Here is an 18,822-nt window from a genome sequence, read left to right on the forward strand (position 1 = left end):
GTCATTCCTGCAAAGTACTCTAACCAGGTCACAGGTTAGGTATTACCTAGACTGGGCATGACATAATACTTGCCTATCTTGGCTGGCTGTGTCTCCAGGGCTAGGGACAGACATTCAAAAAGCCTGAGCCTGAATGGATTCAGTTTTTGCAGGTCAGTTTAATCTGGCTAGGCTGTATCCGTTTGTAACAGCACAGACATACCAGAAATGCAGGCACATGCCTGCACTGGCTCAGGCTAGAACCCGGGGGACACTAAAGCAGCCCTCTCTTCCCTTCTGTAGTGCTGAGCTGAGGGGGGCATGGCCAGGCCCCAGCAGGATGCTCTGATTAGGGAGGGGTTCCCCCCTCCTGACCACCCCAGAAAGGAATTGATAACACAGTGTTTATCACCCCAAACTCAGTGTTTATCACCCCATTAAGAAAAGAACAACAGAGGACATTACCAGCTACCTGTTGATTCTGCCTTTGTTCCATCTACCACAGCATGGACCATAGCCAGCATGTGGTCTGCTAGCTAATGCTGAGGTGTTTGTGTAAGGCAGAAGGAACAGGGCAATTCCTGCTTAGCAAGGAGTGGGGCAAGGAGGTGGGGAGCAGGGGGATGCCAGAGAGATGCCTGCAGTCTCTGCCAGAGCTGCAGCCAGGGAGCAGAGGACAGGGGCCAGCTCTGCTGTGGAGCAGAGAGCCCTGCCCAGCCCAGAGAGCATGCTAGGTAGGGCTGTGTGAAGCTTCAATCCCTGATTGATTCAGCAGAGATTTGATCTGGTTCGATGGCCAAATCTCCAAATCCAAATCAAATCCGCATACCCTTTAATCTCTCCGAATTGAATTGGAACCCTCCAAATCGATTCAGAGAGATTCAGAAAGATGTGGCAATTTGGACATAGACACAGCTTTAAATGTTTTTTCTACATACCTCTAGGTAGCAGGGGGCTCGTGAATGCTGTGATGCTGGGGTGGATGAAGCATCCCACAGGAGCACAGGGGGCTCCCCAGCATGCTTGGCAGCAGACCCAGAGGTGGACCAGAAGCACTTCTGGTCTACTTCTGGGTCCACTGAGAAGAGTGCGGGGGGTCCCTCTGCACCCCTTCCCGGCTCAGCATTTGGTGCCTCCTGGGTCTGGGAAGGCAGATGGGGTCCTCCCACAACTGATCGCCAAGCCAGGAGGGCGTGGGGAGCCCCGTCGCATGTTCCCTGGTGGACTTGGAAGCGGACCGGAACGAATTCTGGTCCACTTCTAGGTTCACTGCGGAGCATGCCAGGCGGGGGGGGAGGGGGGGGGCAGCAGGGCGCTCCTGTGGGATGCTTTATCTGCCCAAGCATCACAGCATTCATGAGCCATGCCTGGTACCTCGAGGTATGTAGAAAAAACATTTAAAGCTGTGTCTGTGTCCGAAAGGCTGATTCTCCAAATCAGCATCAAATCTTCAGATTTGGATTCAGCTGAATTAAATCCTTGACAGTGATCCAAATCAATGAATCAAATCACTGTCCCCAATTCATGCTGAATCCAAATCCGAATTGAATAGGTCCCATTTCGCACAGCCCTAATGCTACGATGCTGGGGGTGTCAGGTTTAATTTAAACCAGCAAAGGGTCTGGGACAAACATTGCATAAACCAGTTTAACACAAATCAGTTAAGTCTGATATTACATTCAACCAGGTTTATCTCAAACTGGTTTCAGCCATTTTCAAACTAATTTATGTCCACTGAACATCTGTTCTGTTACAGATTTAAACCGGTTTCTGAGCACTTAGACTGGTTTATGTGTAATGTGTAATGTCTGTTCCTGGCCCAGAAGTTTGTAGAGCTGACTACTGAAACAATGGGGGAGTTATGTGGCTATCTGGGCAAAGCACAATAACCTGCTAATATAAGCAAGACATTTGCAGGAACTGTATGAATTTTGCTTTGAGTGTACAATTAGGTGTGAGTGTTTGTTTTTTATTGCATGTACCCAGATCTTACAGAGCTGGGCAGAAAAAAATAGACAAATTATATTGGATATACAAACTCTTTTCTGCTGAGTTAATTTTGTTTGAATATGCTCCTTGATGCTTTTGTAACAGGAGAATAACAGAACAGATTTTATTTGGTATGTGACAGTGTGACAGAACACCCTTTAGGGTGTCTGTCATTTTAAGGGCTGGAGCAGGGAACTGCCAGGTGGTTAATGAGAGTGGCCATTTTGGGAGAGCTCTGTTATAAGAGCAGAGCACTTTGAGGTCAGCTGGTGGGGAGTAACATTGCCTGGTAGAGCTCTGGCTCCAGGAATATCTTGGAGGTAAGGGTGAGGCTATGGGGAAGGGGGAGGCCTCATTGGTCCTGGGCATGACCTAAAACTGCACCCTGCTGGGTTTGGGCGGCCTGGTGATCCTGCCTGTGGTGGGGCAGGTCCACTCAAGTACCTGGACAAAGAACCTCCCCGGTATAAGGTGGGTTGGGGTGCCTAAACCCCTGCCCCCACCGTTGGGTGGGTTACTAGGAGAGTAAGGGGGCGGGCAGGCACACAGAGTAGTTACGCCTGAGCCCGAAGGGCTGTAAGACCCTGGGCCCTGAGAGTTACAGGTGGAGTTGTCGGGCCATTTAAGCTCAGAGAGGAGTGGCTGAGTCCTAAGGGGTGCAAGACCCCATGCCCTAGTGTAAAGGGGCAGAGTTGTGGCTCAAGAGAGGGGCGTAGTGGTCTGGTGAGGGGCCAGGGGTGAAGTAGGCCCAGAGTTGAGCAATCACGTAGTCCCGTTTGGGTGATGGTCACGGGAGAGGCCCAAAAGACCATGCGAAGGGTGAAGAGCAAACCTGAGGATCTCTTTGAGTAGGGTGGAGTGAGTGTGGCCTGGATAGGTGGTATGCAAGAGACTGGATGAGAGCCAGTGGAGTGTAAGAGGCCTTGGTGAGAGTGGGGTGGTGTGTGTGTGGCCCTGTAGGGGACAGTATGGCAAAGATCCAACTGTGCGCCCAGTTTGGCACAGCCTTGAGCTGGAGTATCATCACATAGTGTGACATCAGCAAGGCATGGGACACGTGTAGTGTGTGTGTATTGCCCATGGTGATTTGGGTACACAAAGGGCAGCCTCTCACCTATATGACATTATAACTATTTGTCAACAAGGCGTGGCAGAAGAGCAAGGCGGGCAGTTTGCTCCAAGACATGAGCGGGGCCATACTAATACTGAGCCTGGAAGGTGCCTTTGTCACAGACAGTAAACACATGAATGAATAACTAGCATGACATCAAACTTCTGCAAATACACATCTTTTTAAAAGATCAGTTTTTAGTTCACTCTTGCCTAGGAGTCTCTCAGTCAAAAGTTCATACTTAATTGATTTTACTGTGAAAGCCAGTTTGAAGCAGATGGGGTCAAACTCTTGAGTTCAGGTAAGACATTCTGGCTGTATCTACACATGTGATTTACTGTGGAGTTGCCTAATTAGTTCTGTAGTAAAGCATCACCATCTACATGTACAGCACTATTAGGCTGGAGTAAACTAATTAACTCCTCCATAGGATAGTATTGCCTGAGACAAATACTATTCTACAATAGAGTTACTCTGCTGCAATGCACGTGTAGATGATGACTGGGGCTGGCTGGGGCATGAGGGTGCTATAGTGCAGGGCTGCCTGTCAGCTAGCCCCACACCACAGCACCCTTGTGCCCCAGCCAGCCCCTCCACAGCATATTGTACTGGGTCAAGGGCAGCTCCACGCTGGCAGGCTGACCCCCCGGGTCCCCTGCCAGCTAGGCCTGCATCACCTTGGCTCAACATGCTGTAATCTTGGGTACACATGAAGAAGCTGCACCCAGGAGCAATAAACTCAAATAAACTCTGCACCAGAGTTTATTCAGGCACATTAGTGTCATGTGTAGATGTGCCCTCTTTGTCAAATGGATAGTCTGGCAATCCAAAAGTGTAGTAAATGATCTTCTCTGCTACACATTCTGCTGCATGGGATCCCAAATACTAAACTCATTTAACATAATAAAAGCAAAATTAATGAATGATTAGAGATTAGAAAGAATTCCTAAGATAACCACAACAGTAGATATCATGGTAGATATGGCCCTCCCTGCCTTAGCCACATTTCCTGTTCTGCCTGTTGTGATCCCTTTACATGTTCTCAAAACTGCAAGCTCTTTAGACAGAATAGGACTTGCTACACATTCATTTTTGGCAGCTCCTGGAGCTCTTAACCCTTGGATTGTCCATGTATCAACACCTGAAACTAGTTTTAGGAAGCTTAAAGTTATGCCACTCCAGGGCAGTTTATTGTTGATCTGTGTTAACCAACTCATGTTCCATTAATTTGTGGCTAGTCTCCATAGATGAGCCACCAAAGTTGCAGTCCTCCAGCATCCCAGGATGCAGTGTCCTCTCCCCCACTCTCCTGTTCTGCATGGATGAACTTTCCACCCCGTGAACTCTACCACCAAGGCAGTTGTTCTGGAACCAAGCCAGCTTCCTTTTCCATCCCAGGGGTATGACCTTCCCACCTCCAGTGGTGCAACCTTTTGCAAACAGCTTGCAGAGCACATGCAAGTTAGCATTCTTCTTTTTTTTTTTTACTTTTATGCTTCAGTAGCTGACTTCCTTCATTTCACCACCCTACCCCCACCCCCATTTCCTTTCAACCTCCCATTTCATTACCCACCTCAATCCCATTAACTCTCCACTTCCCAGCTTCATGCCTCTCCACCCTCCAGCCCTCCCCAGCCCATCTCTCACACCCCACAATCTAGAGCAGGGATAGAAACCTGTCCTGGCTCACAAGTCCTGTAGTAGCAACTCACAGATGTAGCTGCTTGTCCAGCACTTGCTTGCCAGCCCTCTACTGGCAAGTCACAGCTGTGCAGGTGGAGGACAGTGAGAGAAGGTTTTTAGATGTATGGTGTGACTGCTCCGAACTGGAGCTAGCACTAACACTGATCAACATTTAAGCAGCTAGAAGTGCAACATGTAACAAGGCCCAAACTTACAGATATTTTTTGTCTGTAAAATGCTATCGTCCTGATCTGAAGTCTGCTGAAGTGGCTCCTACTACTGTATTAATAGTAATCACTAATCACGCTGTATTAACAGTAATCGCTAATCACGTAAGCAGATACTAAAATTAATTTGGTTTGGCAGGCCACGCTCCCTGCTCAGGCGACGGGCAAGTGGGGCAGGCGGGAGCACTGGTGCCCTCCCTACGAGCATGGGCCACTTCCAGGACCACTGTGGCTGCTTCCCGGCTACCGCTTCATAGTCGGCAAGATCAGCCGTGGGGGGAGCCCCCCAAGTTGCTGACGGGTCACGGGGCCGGGGGGGAACGTATCCCCTCTGACTAAGGCAGCACCAGTTGCCCATGAGCATTAGCATCTAAAGAGCAGAGGGCTTGCTCACCAGGCGGGCTCTATACTGCTGGGGAAAAAAGCCACCAAGGGCTTCCTGCACCCGGTTTCCCCACCCTGCCCCACAGCGGGGCCCAGCGCTGTGTTCCTCCAGTCACAGTGGGGGAGGAGGAGGAGGGGGAGAGCCCTTCCTGCCACTGCAGCTCCATGACAGCCGAGCTTGGTCTGGGCATGGGGAGTCGCAAGCAATCCAGGTTCACAGCTCCCATGGCTCCAGTCTGAGCTGCAGCCAGCTCGGAAGGGCCCTGCCCCCATGGCCCAGCCAGGCCCAGCTTTGTCATCTGCACATCTTGCCCGGAGCTGGGGCTGGGGCTGGGCTGTGGGGCTGAGCTAGGTCTGCCCACAGCCGCTGCTGAGGGCAGGCGTGGAGGGGCTGGGCCAGGCCACAGGGGCAGGGTCCTCCCAGCTGGCTGTGGCTTGGGCTGGTGCCGTGGGAGCTGTGAAATTGTCCTGGGCATGCCTAGCCTCAGCCCCAGCCTCAGGGTGAGGCAGGCATGGAGGGGCCAGGCCAGGCTGGACCAGGCCAAGGGGGCAGGGCCCTTCCCAGATGGCTATGGATCAGGCTGCGGCTGTGGCAGTTGTGCTTCCAGAATGCTCCTGGCTCCCCACACCCAGGCCAGGTCAGGCTTTCATGGAGCCACTGTGGCAAGCAGGGCTCTTGCCCTCCTCCTCCTCTTCTGCTGTGGGACTGGGGAGGGGTAGGGCTCTGTGCAGGGCTGTCTTGGGGCTCAGGGCTCAAGGGGCGCAGCACTGGCCCCTGCATGGTGGCGGGGGGGGACTGACTGCAGGAAGCCCTTGGTGGCTCTTTTCCCCCAGCAGTAGGGAGCCCCTGGTAAACAAACCCTCTGCTCTTTATATTCTAGTGCTTGTACTGGAGGGTCTGGCCAGGGCTCAGGCAGGGGCTGGACTAGACACTAGAGGACCTCTGGAGGTCCCTGCCAGCCCTGCTTCTCTGTGATTCCCCTTTCCCTCCTCTCTTTGCCTCAGGCCTGGGCTGCGTCTGGTCATGCCCCTGCTCTCGCTGCTCAAGCAGCGAGTGGGAGGAGGGGTCGGGGGGAGGAAGCCAGGAAGACCCTCGCTGGGGTCCCCCAAAGGAGAGAGGGGGTATTAACACTTCCCTTCCCCTCAGGCTAACAGCACCTGGTCATGTGCCCCAATCCTGATGTGGGAGCAGCAGGGCACTCCAGAGCAGGGTTCCCCCCCCCTTCTTTCTCTAGCAGCCGGACCTGTGATAGTTCTCTGGCTAGGAAGGAGAAAGGTAAGGCCAACTCTGCTCTTCTGAAGCAGACACCACAGTCCAGCCCAGGGCTGTAAAGTATCCTGGGGTGTTGGGGGACTATGAGTTAACTTAAACCAGGAAGGGGTCTGGGACAGAAGTTCCCTAAACCGATTTGACCTGAATCAATTAAATCTGGTACTGCATTCAGTCAGGTTTATCTTAAACCTGTTTTGGCCATTGTGAAAATGGTTTATACGCATTGAATTTCTGTTCTGTTACAGGTTTAAACCAGTTTCTGATCAGTTAAATTGGTTTATGCGTAACTTCTGTCCTTAGCCCATTAGCTGCATTGCTGTATGAACATAAAAACTATTTACTGTGATGTAGAAGAGGATGGAGGTTTCTTACCCTGCAATACATAGAGAAACCCTGTTATTACCATAGAGAAAACCTTACCCTGCAGTAGATGAAAGCTAAATTCAAAGATAGAAGTCTAAGTTGCCATTTGGATTGTTTTTATCAGCTGTTGGCTAAGAGAGTGTGCCTAGCCACTTGCTATCAAGCAGCTGATATGCAGTCAATCCCCAACCCTTTTATCTTGTGAAAACTAGATGGTATGCACAGACACTAAGTGGCAAGAATGGGTTGTTTAGGGCCAGGCTGGTAACGAAGGGTATGCTGGGAAGGAACACAACACGGACAACTGTTTTTGTGAAGGCTTTGAGAGCTACAGGCAGAGACATCAATGAGGTAGCAGGGCAGGGTGCAGAAGAAGAAGGGCAGTGATAAGGTCAACTGCCCTGGGCACCAGCTTGGACTTGGTGGAGAATTAATAAAGTGGCTGCTGGTGGCAGCCACATGTTCACATTTGCAAGCACGGTAGCAACCACAAGTCATTGCTTTGCCCTGGGTTCCTGGCCTCATCCCTATACTGCTGGCTACAGGTGTGGCAATACCTTTCTTTGGAGGTCTGAGGAGGTTTTGTGTTCAGTGATTTGTGTTTTCTCAGTCACAAATGGGGTAGATGCCTGTGCACCATCAGTTACCAGCTCTTTGAATACATTTCTTAACCTTTGTCCTCTGATGAAGACCTTCAAAATTATAACTACCAAATATTCATTCCCAAAGGCCACTGTTGTCCATATTGAACAATTAAAGCTGATATCTAATTCTTTATTTAGGCACCTAAGTAAGAGGCCTTGTTTTCTTTAAGGGAAGCAGAACCTACCTAGCACTAGAATTAGGTTCCAAATACATTTCTTAAACAGATAATGTTATTTCACATGAGGGTGCTATAACATTAAATTATTAGATCATTATTGATTGGTACAGTCCAGTTTAATCAGTTTTCATTAGCAAAAAAGATGTTTCTATATGAAGGGCTGGAGGGGCTTTTTGAAGAGGACATCATTTTACTTCACTCAGAAGAACTGGAAGTGAATTTTAATGTAGCTATCCTGCCAGTTACAAGTGCTGGCTCTATAACAGTGCACAGTACATTCCATAATATGTTCCTGAAGTTTTATATTTATATAAAAATGTGGAAATGGGGAAGAAAAAATGTAAGTGTCATTTGTATAGTATACAGTGTGTACTTTGTAAAATGGGAGCAACATTCCCCCCACCTCAAAAATATAGGTGACAGGTTATTTATAAAAACATATCTTACGTGAGTATTTCCAACTGCAAGTCTTCATATTGCTTTAAGTGTCATTTCTTCCCTAAAGGCTGTTATCAAAATAATCTAAATCACTTTCTTTATATTAATCAAAAATTACAGCACTTAAATTTGTAGTTGTCACTCACATAGTGTGCGCCTAAAGCATTTTGAAATTGTTTTGTGTGGTCTTTTCAATCATTGTGTTTTTTTCTCAAGACATTGTCAACATGCACAAAAAATGGGATAAAAAATGTAATGAATTTCATTCCTTTGGGTCTTATAAGGTAAATCTGATCTTTCAGGGCTTTACACACATAGTAATTGTTTCAATTTTAATGTTTGATGCAGTTAACAACTCCTGAATGTTAAAAATCTTTTTCTAACAAACTGTAAAATAACAAAAGCAAGCATGCCCTAATTAGTTAAAGTGGGGTTAGAGTGTTGTTGTAGCTGTGATTCTCTGGGAAATATGTGAGAAGGAGTTTTTTTTTGTGATGTAATTTTTTTGAGCAAACTCTATCATTGGAAGAGATATTTGATAAACTTTTGTGCACAAAGAACTCTTATTCAGGTACTGAAGACATCATCAAAAAGCCCTTGCTTTTGTAATTGAATAAAGAAACCAAATGAAATGAGTATTTTTCTTCAATAGGAATGATTATATATGACCAGATTCTACTCTGCCTATTAGACACAATAAGTGGATGCAGACATCTATGTTGGTTCTATTCCACCTTATTCAGGCCCCTGAAAATCCATTAATGCATCTATTTTTGTAACACACTGCCATGTGACCCTTAAGATTAAGTCACAAAAAAGTGAGGAGGACACTCAGGGACATGAGCAGGGTGGAATAGAGGGTGCAATAAAATTGCACTTAAACACCTAAGTCTGCTTACAACTATAGTAGATGGAATTGGATCTGACCTGTTATGTATCAGACTCAGACATGCACCCAGAAGGTATTCATTGTAGGATGTGTGAATATCTGGTGGACAGTAGATGCTTACCTCATGCAAGATGCAGACTCATTAATTAATACTGTTGATATCTTTCAACCATTTTTAAAAAATCTGCACACATTTAATATATTATTGAATATCTCTACAGTTACAGCAGTCATTGTACCCTCAAAAGTCTATGAATGAGTTAGTGACTGCAGATCAACAGACAAAATAATGTTTAATAGCTGGGCTGCAATTTGAAACGGTGAAATGAATCTCTATCCTTCAAAGGTTACATAATCCTTTACAAAGTGTACTGTATTCACAGTAATTAGCTTAGGTTGTGGATTGTGACAATAATTTTTAAAATTTGGCATTTAGTGACATATTATTCAGGAGCCAAGCACATATTTATGAAATATTAACAAATACTAGATACCATTCATGAAGCCAGTCACATACAGAATATTTATCTGTGATGTATATCCTTTTCACATTCCATTCTATCCTAGTTTAATAATTAAGCAATACAATCAACAGGAATAGAAAAACTCCAAGGGGAAATTAAGTTTTGCTCTGGACAAGTACATTGAAAGCAGCTGAAATATAATTGAAGGAAATAAACATGTACCTCTTTCTTCATTTTATTCAGTGTGGCCAGAACTCTTGTGTAATTTTCTCTGCCTTTTTGACAGCCCTGTCAGAAGTGAATGTTGTCATGTGATGCCTATTCTTTTTTAATCGGTATGACAGCAACCAAGGATTTTTCCTATGACAGAAAAAGAGTAAGAACAAGAAAGGAAAGGTAAATTTCCTCTGGTTACTGTTAATAAATTTACAATCAAGTTTGCAGAAGTCTTGAAAGATTTTCAAACCCTGTTGACAAAGCAATGGAATTAGAGATTAGCACAATAGAAAATGATAATTTCTTGATCATAGGAGGGTAAGGTTGAAAGGAATCGCACAAGGCCATCTAGTCCACCCCCTGCTCAAGGTAGGAGCATTCCTGACTAACCATCCCAGCCAAGGGTCTGTCTAACCTGCTCTTGAAAACTTCCAAGGATGGAGGTTCCACAGTTTTTCTAACTATCCTGTTCCAATACATGACAATAGTCAGACAGTTCCTCCTAATCTCCAACCTAAATTTCCACTGCTGAAGCTTGATGCCATCACTCCTAGTCCTATCCCTTATAGCCACAGAGAAAAGCCCATTTCTATCCTCTCTGTATTCACCCTTCAGGTACTTGAAGACTGTTGTCAAATCCCTCCTCAGTCTTCTCCAGACTAAATAAACCTAGTTCTTTCAGCCTGTCTTCATAAATCTTGTCTCCAAGCCCCCTAATCATTTTTGTTGCTTTGTGCTCAAGTCTTTCCAAACTGTTCACATCCTTCTTGAAGCGTGGGGCCCAAATTTGGACACAGTACCCCAGGGGAAGCCTCACCAGTGCTAAGTAGAGGGGATGAATCACTTCCCTTGATTTGCAAGTGACACTTCTGTTAATATAGCTGTGATGTAAAAGGTTCAGTGCTGGTGGGACAAGGTTCCCAGCCTGGCTTACCACTGGACTTCGACCTCCTCACCCTTGTTTCTGAGCTTTCTCAGTCCGGTTCCCTCACAGCTACTTTGCCTGTCATGACTTGATGTTATATTGGTTCATAGGGAAGCTGCCTTAGGAGGCAGATGTAGGTTTTGGGATAGGTTCTTGTCTGAACTCGGGCCCTTCCAGGCCTCATCTCACTTTTAATGTGGTGGAGTCCCACAGTCTGGGGTCCACCACACAGAACCCTAGGTTCTCAGGCCCCTCTCCAGCTCAGCTATCTGTGGGCTTTGGGCCACTCAGCCCATAGGTATGTCCTCTTTATGTGCACAGGGTTTATGCTCCCCTAGTCTTTGCTGCCAGACACCCAGTCTTCTGACATGCCACAGTCCTCCCTTTTGAGACATATTTGGGCTGCTGCTCTCATGCAACACCTGGGGATCCAGACCCTAGGAGCTCTCTAAACTGGGTGTTTCTTCTGCACTCCAGTGGCCTCTGATCTGCCCCATACAGCCACTTTGGACCTCTGGTTCAAATGTAAATCAAAAATATGTGTCCACTCCTAAACATAAGGCTTGCCAAACACAAGCCCCCCTGTCAGAGTTAACTTCAACCCAAGGTAGCACAAACACAAAAGGTTTGAAGTCCTACTTATCTCATGTTGCTCACAGCACAGGGTCTCATCTGCCCTTCTGTGGCACAGAGTCTTTTCCTCCAGGCAGTCTGGATTGGCTGCTCCCCAGAGCTCTGTCTTCTGCAGCTCCTATAGCCAGATTGCCCCTTCTAGGCCAACCCCTGGGCTTTTGAGCTTCTTCCTGGGTCAACTGACCCTCTATTTCTGCCCTAGGCCTGCCAATCACAGCTTATACCTGGGGTGGGTAACCATTTTATTTAAGTCTGTTCAAGGGGGATGGACAGGCCAGCGAGGCCTGGGCTCTCCCCACCTTCTCAGTAATGTGGCAGGGGCCTTGTTACAACCACCCAGTATGCTATTTTTGCAACAAGAGCACACTCTAGGCTTATATTCAGCTTATAGTATACTGTAACCCTCAGGTCCTCTTTTGAAGTACTGAAGCTTAGCTACTTGTTGTATTGTGCATGCAGTTATTCCATCCCGTCTTTACACTTGTCCCTCTTGAATTTTATCTGATTAATTGCAGACCATTTCTTCAGGCTATCTAGGTTATTCTGGATCCTAGTCCTACCCTTCAGAGGGTCTGCTACTCCACCCAACTTGGTGTCATCTTCAAATTTACTAAGCATGCTCTCAATCTTATCATCCAAATCATTACTGAAAAGAGTAAGCAATACTGGCTCCCAGTGAGACATTGAGCCATTGATGACTACTTGTCAAACACAGTGATTCAACCAGTTATGTATCCATCTTACCATATTTTCATCTAGTCTACATTTCCCTAGCTTGTTAATGAGAATGTCATAGGAGTCAAAAGGTTTGCTAAAGTCAAGATATATCCCGTCCAGTGCTCCTCCCTCATCCACAGAATTGGTCTCCTTATCTTAGAAGGAAATCAGGTTGAATCCATGCTGGCTGTTTCTGTTCCATGCCTTGTGGTCTAGGTGATTCACAGTAGGTTTCTCGAGGACCTATTCCATGATGTTTCCATGTATTGAGGTCAGGTGGACTGCTCTGTAATTCCCCAGATTCTCTTTCTTACCATTCTTAAAGCTGGGCACTATATTTGCCCTTGTCCAATCATCTGGGACCTTACTTGACTTCCAGGAGTTCTCAAAGAGGATAGCTAATAGTTCAGAAATGACTTCAGCCAAGTCTGCTGGTATCATTGGGTGCATTCCATCCGGGCCTGCTTTGCCCCTTCTAGGCCAACCCCTGGGCTTTTGAGCTTCTTCCTGGGTCAACTGACCCTCTATTTCTGCCCTAGGCCTGCCAATCACAGCTTATACCTGGGGTGGGTAACCATTTTATTTAAGTCTGTTCAAGGGGGATGGACAGGCCAGCGAGGCCTGGGCTCTCCCCACCTTCTCAGTAATGTGGCAGGGGCCTTGTTACAACCACCCAGTATGCTATTTTTGCAACAAGAGCACACTCTAGGCTTATATTCAGCTTATAGTATACTGTAACCCTCAGGTCCTCTTTTGAAGTACTGAAGCTTAGCTACTTGTTGTATTGTGCATGCAGTTATTCCATCCCGTCTTTACACTTGTCCCTCTTGAATTTTATCTGATTAATTGCAGACCATTTCTTCAGGCTATCTAGGTTATTCTGGATCCTAGTCCTACCCTTCAGAGGGTCTGCTACTCCACCCAACTTGGTGTCATCTTCAAATTTACTAAGCATGCTCTCAATCTTATCATCCAAATCATTACTGAAAAGAGTAAGCAATACTGGCTCCCAGTGAGACATTGAGCCATTGATGACTACTTGTCAAACACAGTGATTCAACCAGTTATGTATCCATCTTACCATATTTTCATCTAGTCTACATTTCCCTAGCTTGTTAATGAGAATGTCATAGGAGTCAAAAGGTTTGCTAAAGTCAAGATATATCCCGTCCAGTGCTCCTCCCTCATCCACAGAATTGGTCTCCTTATCTTAGAAGGAAATCAGGTTGAATCCATGCTGGCTGTTTCTGTTCCATGCCTTGTGGTCTAGGTGATTCACAGTAGGTTTCTCGAGGACCTATTCCATGATGTTTCCATGTATTGAGGTCAGGTGGACTGCTCTGTAATTCCCCAGATTCTCTTTCTTACCATTCTTAAAGCTGGGCACTATATTTGCCCTTGTCCAATCATCTGGGACCTTACTTGACTTCCAGGAGTTCTCAAAGAGGATAGCTAATAGTTCAGAAATGACTTCAGCCAAGTCTGCTGGTATCATTGGGTGCATTCCATCCGGGCCTGCTGACTTGAAAGCATCTAGCTTCTCTAAGTAATCCCTAACCCATTATTTCCTTACTCCTCTTCCTGTTGCTTGCTGGGCCAGACTACCTTCCTGTTCTAGTCACTTCCCCAGGAGCAGCTCCTATTCTGGCTGATACCACCTGCTTGTTTCACCACAGCTGGCCCAGCACCACTCAGCCAGCTTAGCCTGTAGCAGCACCCCCCTAAAGTAACAGGAGCTTCTGGCCCCCTGTTACACAGTCCAAAAAGAGAATGTAGGAGGCAGCTTTATGTAAAGAAATAGGATATTTCACAGCCTTTATACAGGCTGCTATTTCACAAGCTTATTGTAAAATTGACCACATTATAACAGAGCTGTCTTGTAGAACAGCTCTCCTCACATTCACAGTTGCACAGCTTCCCTCTGGCAAGTATAGTAATTGCTCTAAAGAAAAGTAATGTTGGGGAATTATTTTAATATTTTTATCTTTTGGGATGGGGAGGAATCGTTCCTTTTCCGCTCACATATTTCTCTCATTCATCTGTCATGCTCCTTTTTCACCTTTCCTTCTCTTCATACTTTTTTCTACCTGTTCTTCTATTCCTTTCCCTTTATATATTCCCCTTGTACCGGCATGTTGTCTGGAAATGCTGTCTGGCTCTTCCGCTTGTTTTTCTAGTTATACTGTTGCCTCATTCCTCTTTTTGCAGTGTCTGGTAGGCCTAGTCCCACTAGTGGCTCAGAACCTGGACACACAACATATCATGTTTGTATTGGTGTAATTGGTCTTCCTACTGGTATAAAATCAGAACAGATACATGACATCCATACAGCCTTATACTGGGGTAACTCATTCAAATCCATTGCAAAACTTTTTTTGGGGGTGGGGGTGGAACCTCTGTTAAAACTAGATTGGTGCAATTTACTGCAGTGTAAGTATCAGGGGTATGTGGCTTATTTTGGGGTAGTTATTTGCTCAAGAAAAATAGGGTATTACCCATACCCCACCACTAAGTGGAGAGATGCTGCATTAGCACCTATTGCACGTAGCTCTTCTGGCTGAGGTGGTTGCCAGTGCATTACTGATTTGGGTGTAACTTAGAGTGATGTAAATTATACCTTTGCAAATGTGTTGTGTGTCTAGGCCCTCAAGTAAAAAATGGCAATTCCTGTTGTATGTTATATATTAGATAGTCTGACTTGAAGCAGCTAATGTTGCTGGTTCCCTCTTTTCATTTTCAGCTGCTTCTGGGTTTGTAGTTTCTTTCATGTTTTAGTTTGCTATCTGGTTGAATATTTTAGTCATAATCTCTTTTTGAAATTGGATTAAAGCCTGCCTTTTTCCCTGAAGTTTGAGTGGAGTGGAGTCCTGGTAAAAAAACCTTTTTTCCTCCTTAAAAACACAGATCTTCCTGCCAGAAGATGGAAGTTTCTATTTGCCCTGGAAATTGTGCAGTTTAATCAGGGTGGGATTGTAGTGATTTCTAGGTTTTGGAATAGGGACTGAGAGGTGGTAATGTCTTCTGAATCTCAGAAATATCCCACTTAGTCCAATGCTCATATTAAAGGCTGCTGTAGGCAGAGAAGAAAAATAACCCTAACTGGAATGGGATTATTAACTGCTTTAAGAAGGCAAATTTTACGAGGCTGATGCCAAGCATATGGTATGATGATTTGGGATCAGAAAGAAATTTTACCCCATGGTCAGATCAGCATGAACTGTGGGGGTTTTTGCCTTCTTCTGTAGTTGGGAAGAATGATCCTCTTTCTTGGATCTCTTGAATGTAGGTTTATCAACCACTTTGTGCCCTTGCAGCAACCAGATACTAACAGTGTCCCCATTCCTCTGTTTTACCTGTGACTGGTTAGTGTTCTTGGTGTTTTGGGGCAATGCACCTACTAGTTGCACAACAGGGGTGTTTGTGTGTTTTTAAGAGTAGCTTAGATTAATGGTGCTCAAACTCTAGCTTGAAATCCAGATCCAGCCTGCAAGGCCATATCATCCAGCCTGTGGATCTCTCCATGGGTACAAAAATTGGCAGTATAGAAGCTGTGGCAACATTAATTGCCACTGCCCTGTTGCCAAATTTCTGGATTTATGGGGAGCTCCAAAGATTAGATGACATAGCCCTGTGTGCTAGATCATGCTGGTACATGGTGGCGTATAGGGCTACACTGTAGTCAGACTTGTCACATAGGTTTGGGCTGCAAGCTGGGCCAGGCTGGCACAGACAGCTGGATGTGGCATGCAGGGTCAGGCTGGCATACCAGATTATACCCACAGACCAACCCTGCATGCTAACCCCATGCTGCATCAGGCCTGTGGACTGGCTCTGCATATAGGATCTGGCCTGCATACCACCCTCACAACACTGTTCTGGCTCATTGGGCTGGAAGGTGAACTCACTGTGTTAGGTAAACTCTTGTATAGGATAGTTTGGATAGGAATGATCCTACCTTGAGTAGGGAGTTGGACCATTTGTCCTCCTTAGGTTCCTTCCTACTTTTCTATGACTGAAATCTCTTTTACAAAACTGACTTTATTATGTAGGTCCGTGGCCTCCAACATTTTTAAGTAGATCACCTTGGCATTTAAAAGGAACCCAAGATCTACCATGTGCTGCTGCCACCCCTCCCTCCCCCCTGGCCAGGGCCCCACTCAACTTACCCCTGCTCCTGCCTCTGCAGCACTGTCCTTCACCGCGGGGCCCTTGATCTAGCCCCCACCCCTTCCCTCACCCATGGACTGACCTGCTGGGCTAAGGAGCGTGCGTGCATGCACGTCAGCCCCCCACCCCAGCCTCAGATTGGCTCCAAGATCTACCAGTGATGTAGGTTGGAATAATAGAATAATTTCTATTAGGGTTGGCAAGCCAGTCAGTTGACTGGTTAAATATTGTCAATTGACCTGTTAATTGGCTGCATTTTTTTTTGACCAGCTAAAGATTTTTATTACATTTTTTGTAGTTTTCTTGACCGAAATATGATTTTTATTGTTTTTTGACACATTTAACGGACATTTTGTGCCTTTTCTCTATATTATCTGGACCTATTGGCATTTTAAAAAAAGTTTTTGACTGACATTTGACCTGTCAATTGACCAAAATTTATTTGACTGGTCAAATACCCAACTCTAATTTCTATCCCAATTTTTTGCATCTTTCAGACTAGTAATTCACTACTCAGGGTTGTCCAGTCAGTCTGAGAAGGTAGCTTCTTGAGAGGTATCCACTTACTCTTCTAAAAATTATCTCAGATGCCTCAAATTTAGGATCTATATCAACAGCTAAGAGTTCTGTGATGTCATATTTTCTATCCTATTCCCTTTTATATTAGATCATTTCCCATCTTGAATTTCTTTAACTGGTGTCCTTGTTTTTTCCCAATCCTGTTTTACTTTTGTAGTGATGCCTTGATACCTTCTGATGGACCTATCAGGAGAGTGCAAAAGATATTTCAATAATAAATAGAATAGAATGTGATTGGAAATTCAGTGGGTTGTATTAGCTGGCAGCTTATATGGTTACCTCTTTTCCACACCAAATTCTGAAATATTTCAAAGTATTTTGAGGAAAATACCTGAAATGATGCCACAACCTATACATTCTATGAACTAACTTAGCTACCTAACCAGCAAAAATCAATTTTATTGCGCCTTGTTCCATGAGCAAAATTTTTGGTATGGCTTTATAATAATAGACAAACATTTGCTGGAACCTTAATAAAGAATCTAGAATAGGCAGGTGTCCATTGTTTTCATTTAATGTTCAGTAATACTGTTAATTTTTAATTACATTTTCAAATATAATAATAATGGCCATCAATAAAAACAATCATATACATATTGTATACTATTTATTCTTCACACTATGATATAAAATATTTTTAAATAATATTTTTCTTGAAGCTTTTATTAAAGAAAAAGGTAAGATTTTTCAAGTTACTGATGTGTCTGTCTGTGTCTCTCTCATTCTTTCACTCACGCACATGCATGCAACTTTCCACTGTCATCATCAGTATGAAGATAAAGTATGTCATGTGCACCTCTTACTTTTTGGTATCTGTCTAGACCAGGGGTGGGCAAAATACGGCCCGTGGGCCAAATCTGGCCTGGCAGGCAATTCCATCCAGCCTGCGGGACCCCTTCATGAGCTGAAATAATTATCATGGGTCCTGGCCCTCCACTGCCCCTCTGAAAACAGGTGCCTCCATGCTAAGGAGGTGTGGCTCCGGTTGCTAAGCTACTATCCCCCACTCCAGCCTGGCCTGATCTGCCCCCAGACCCAAACCAGTGGGCGCTAGAGACAAGAAGCTTCTGCGTGGCAGAGGCTTTTGCCTAGCCCCCCCGTGACTGCTCCCAGCCTCCCTCCCTGTGTGAGAGAAAATTCAGGTAAGGGCCCCACCAGGTGAGGGGCCAGGGACTCTTGTTGGGGGTAAGGGGGCCGTGAGCGCAGGGATCCACATGCTGTGGGGCTGGGCTGGGCTGGCTCTGCATGCTGCAGGAGTGCCAGAGCAATGTGCTATGGGGCTAGGTCAGGCTGGCCCTGTATGCTGCTACCATGTGTGCCTGGGAACTCAGGCAGGAGCTGTGCGCTATGGGGCTGGGTGGGGCTGGCCCCGGATGCTACTGCCACTTGTGGCCAGGGACTTGGGTGAAGGTATAGGAGCTGCGTGTTATGGGGCTGGGTCAGGCTGGCCCCACATGCTGCACCAACATGTGGCTGGGGACTTGAGGAGGAGTGTGGGAGCTATGTGCTATCAAGCTGGGTGGGGCTGGCCCCACATGTTGCTGCCACATGTAGCCAGGGACTTGGGTGGGAGCATGGGAGCTGCGTGTGATGAGGCTGGGTCAGGCCAGTCCCATTCACTGCCACCATGTGCGGCTGGAAACTCGGGTGGGAGTTGCATGCTATGGGGCCAGGTGGGGCTGGCCCTGCTTGCTGACATCACATGCACACTCTGGGGACTCTGAGGACCCTTCTCCCCCACACATACACCTATACCTTCCCAAGCATGAAAAGCTGGCAAGTCAGTCAGCAACACGCAAGTCCTTGACTTCAGGAAAGCCGACTTTGACAAGCTCAGGAGGCTTGGCAGTGAGGCCCTAAGGGACCGTGACCACAGGGAGAGGGGAGTTCAAGAAGAGTGGTTGCTCCTCAAGGGAGCGATCCTCAATGCACAAACTAAGTCTATTCCATCTCAGAGGAAAG

The sequence above is a fragment of the Alligator sinensis genome, unplaced genomic scaffold (genome assembly GCF_000455745.1).
Source record: "Alligator sinensis unplaced genomic scaffold, ASM45574v1 scaffold386_1, whole genome shotgun sequence".
NCBI classification, from domain to species: Eukaryota; Metazoa; Chordata; order Crocodylia; family Alligatoridae; genus Alligator; species Alligator sinensis.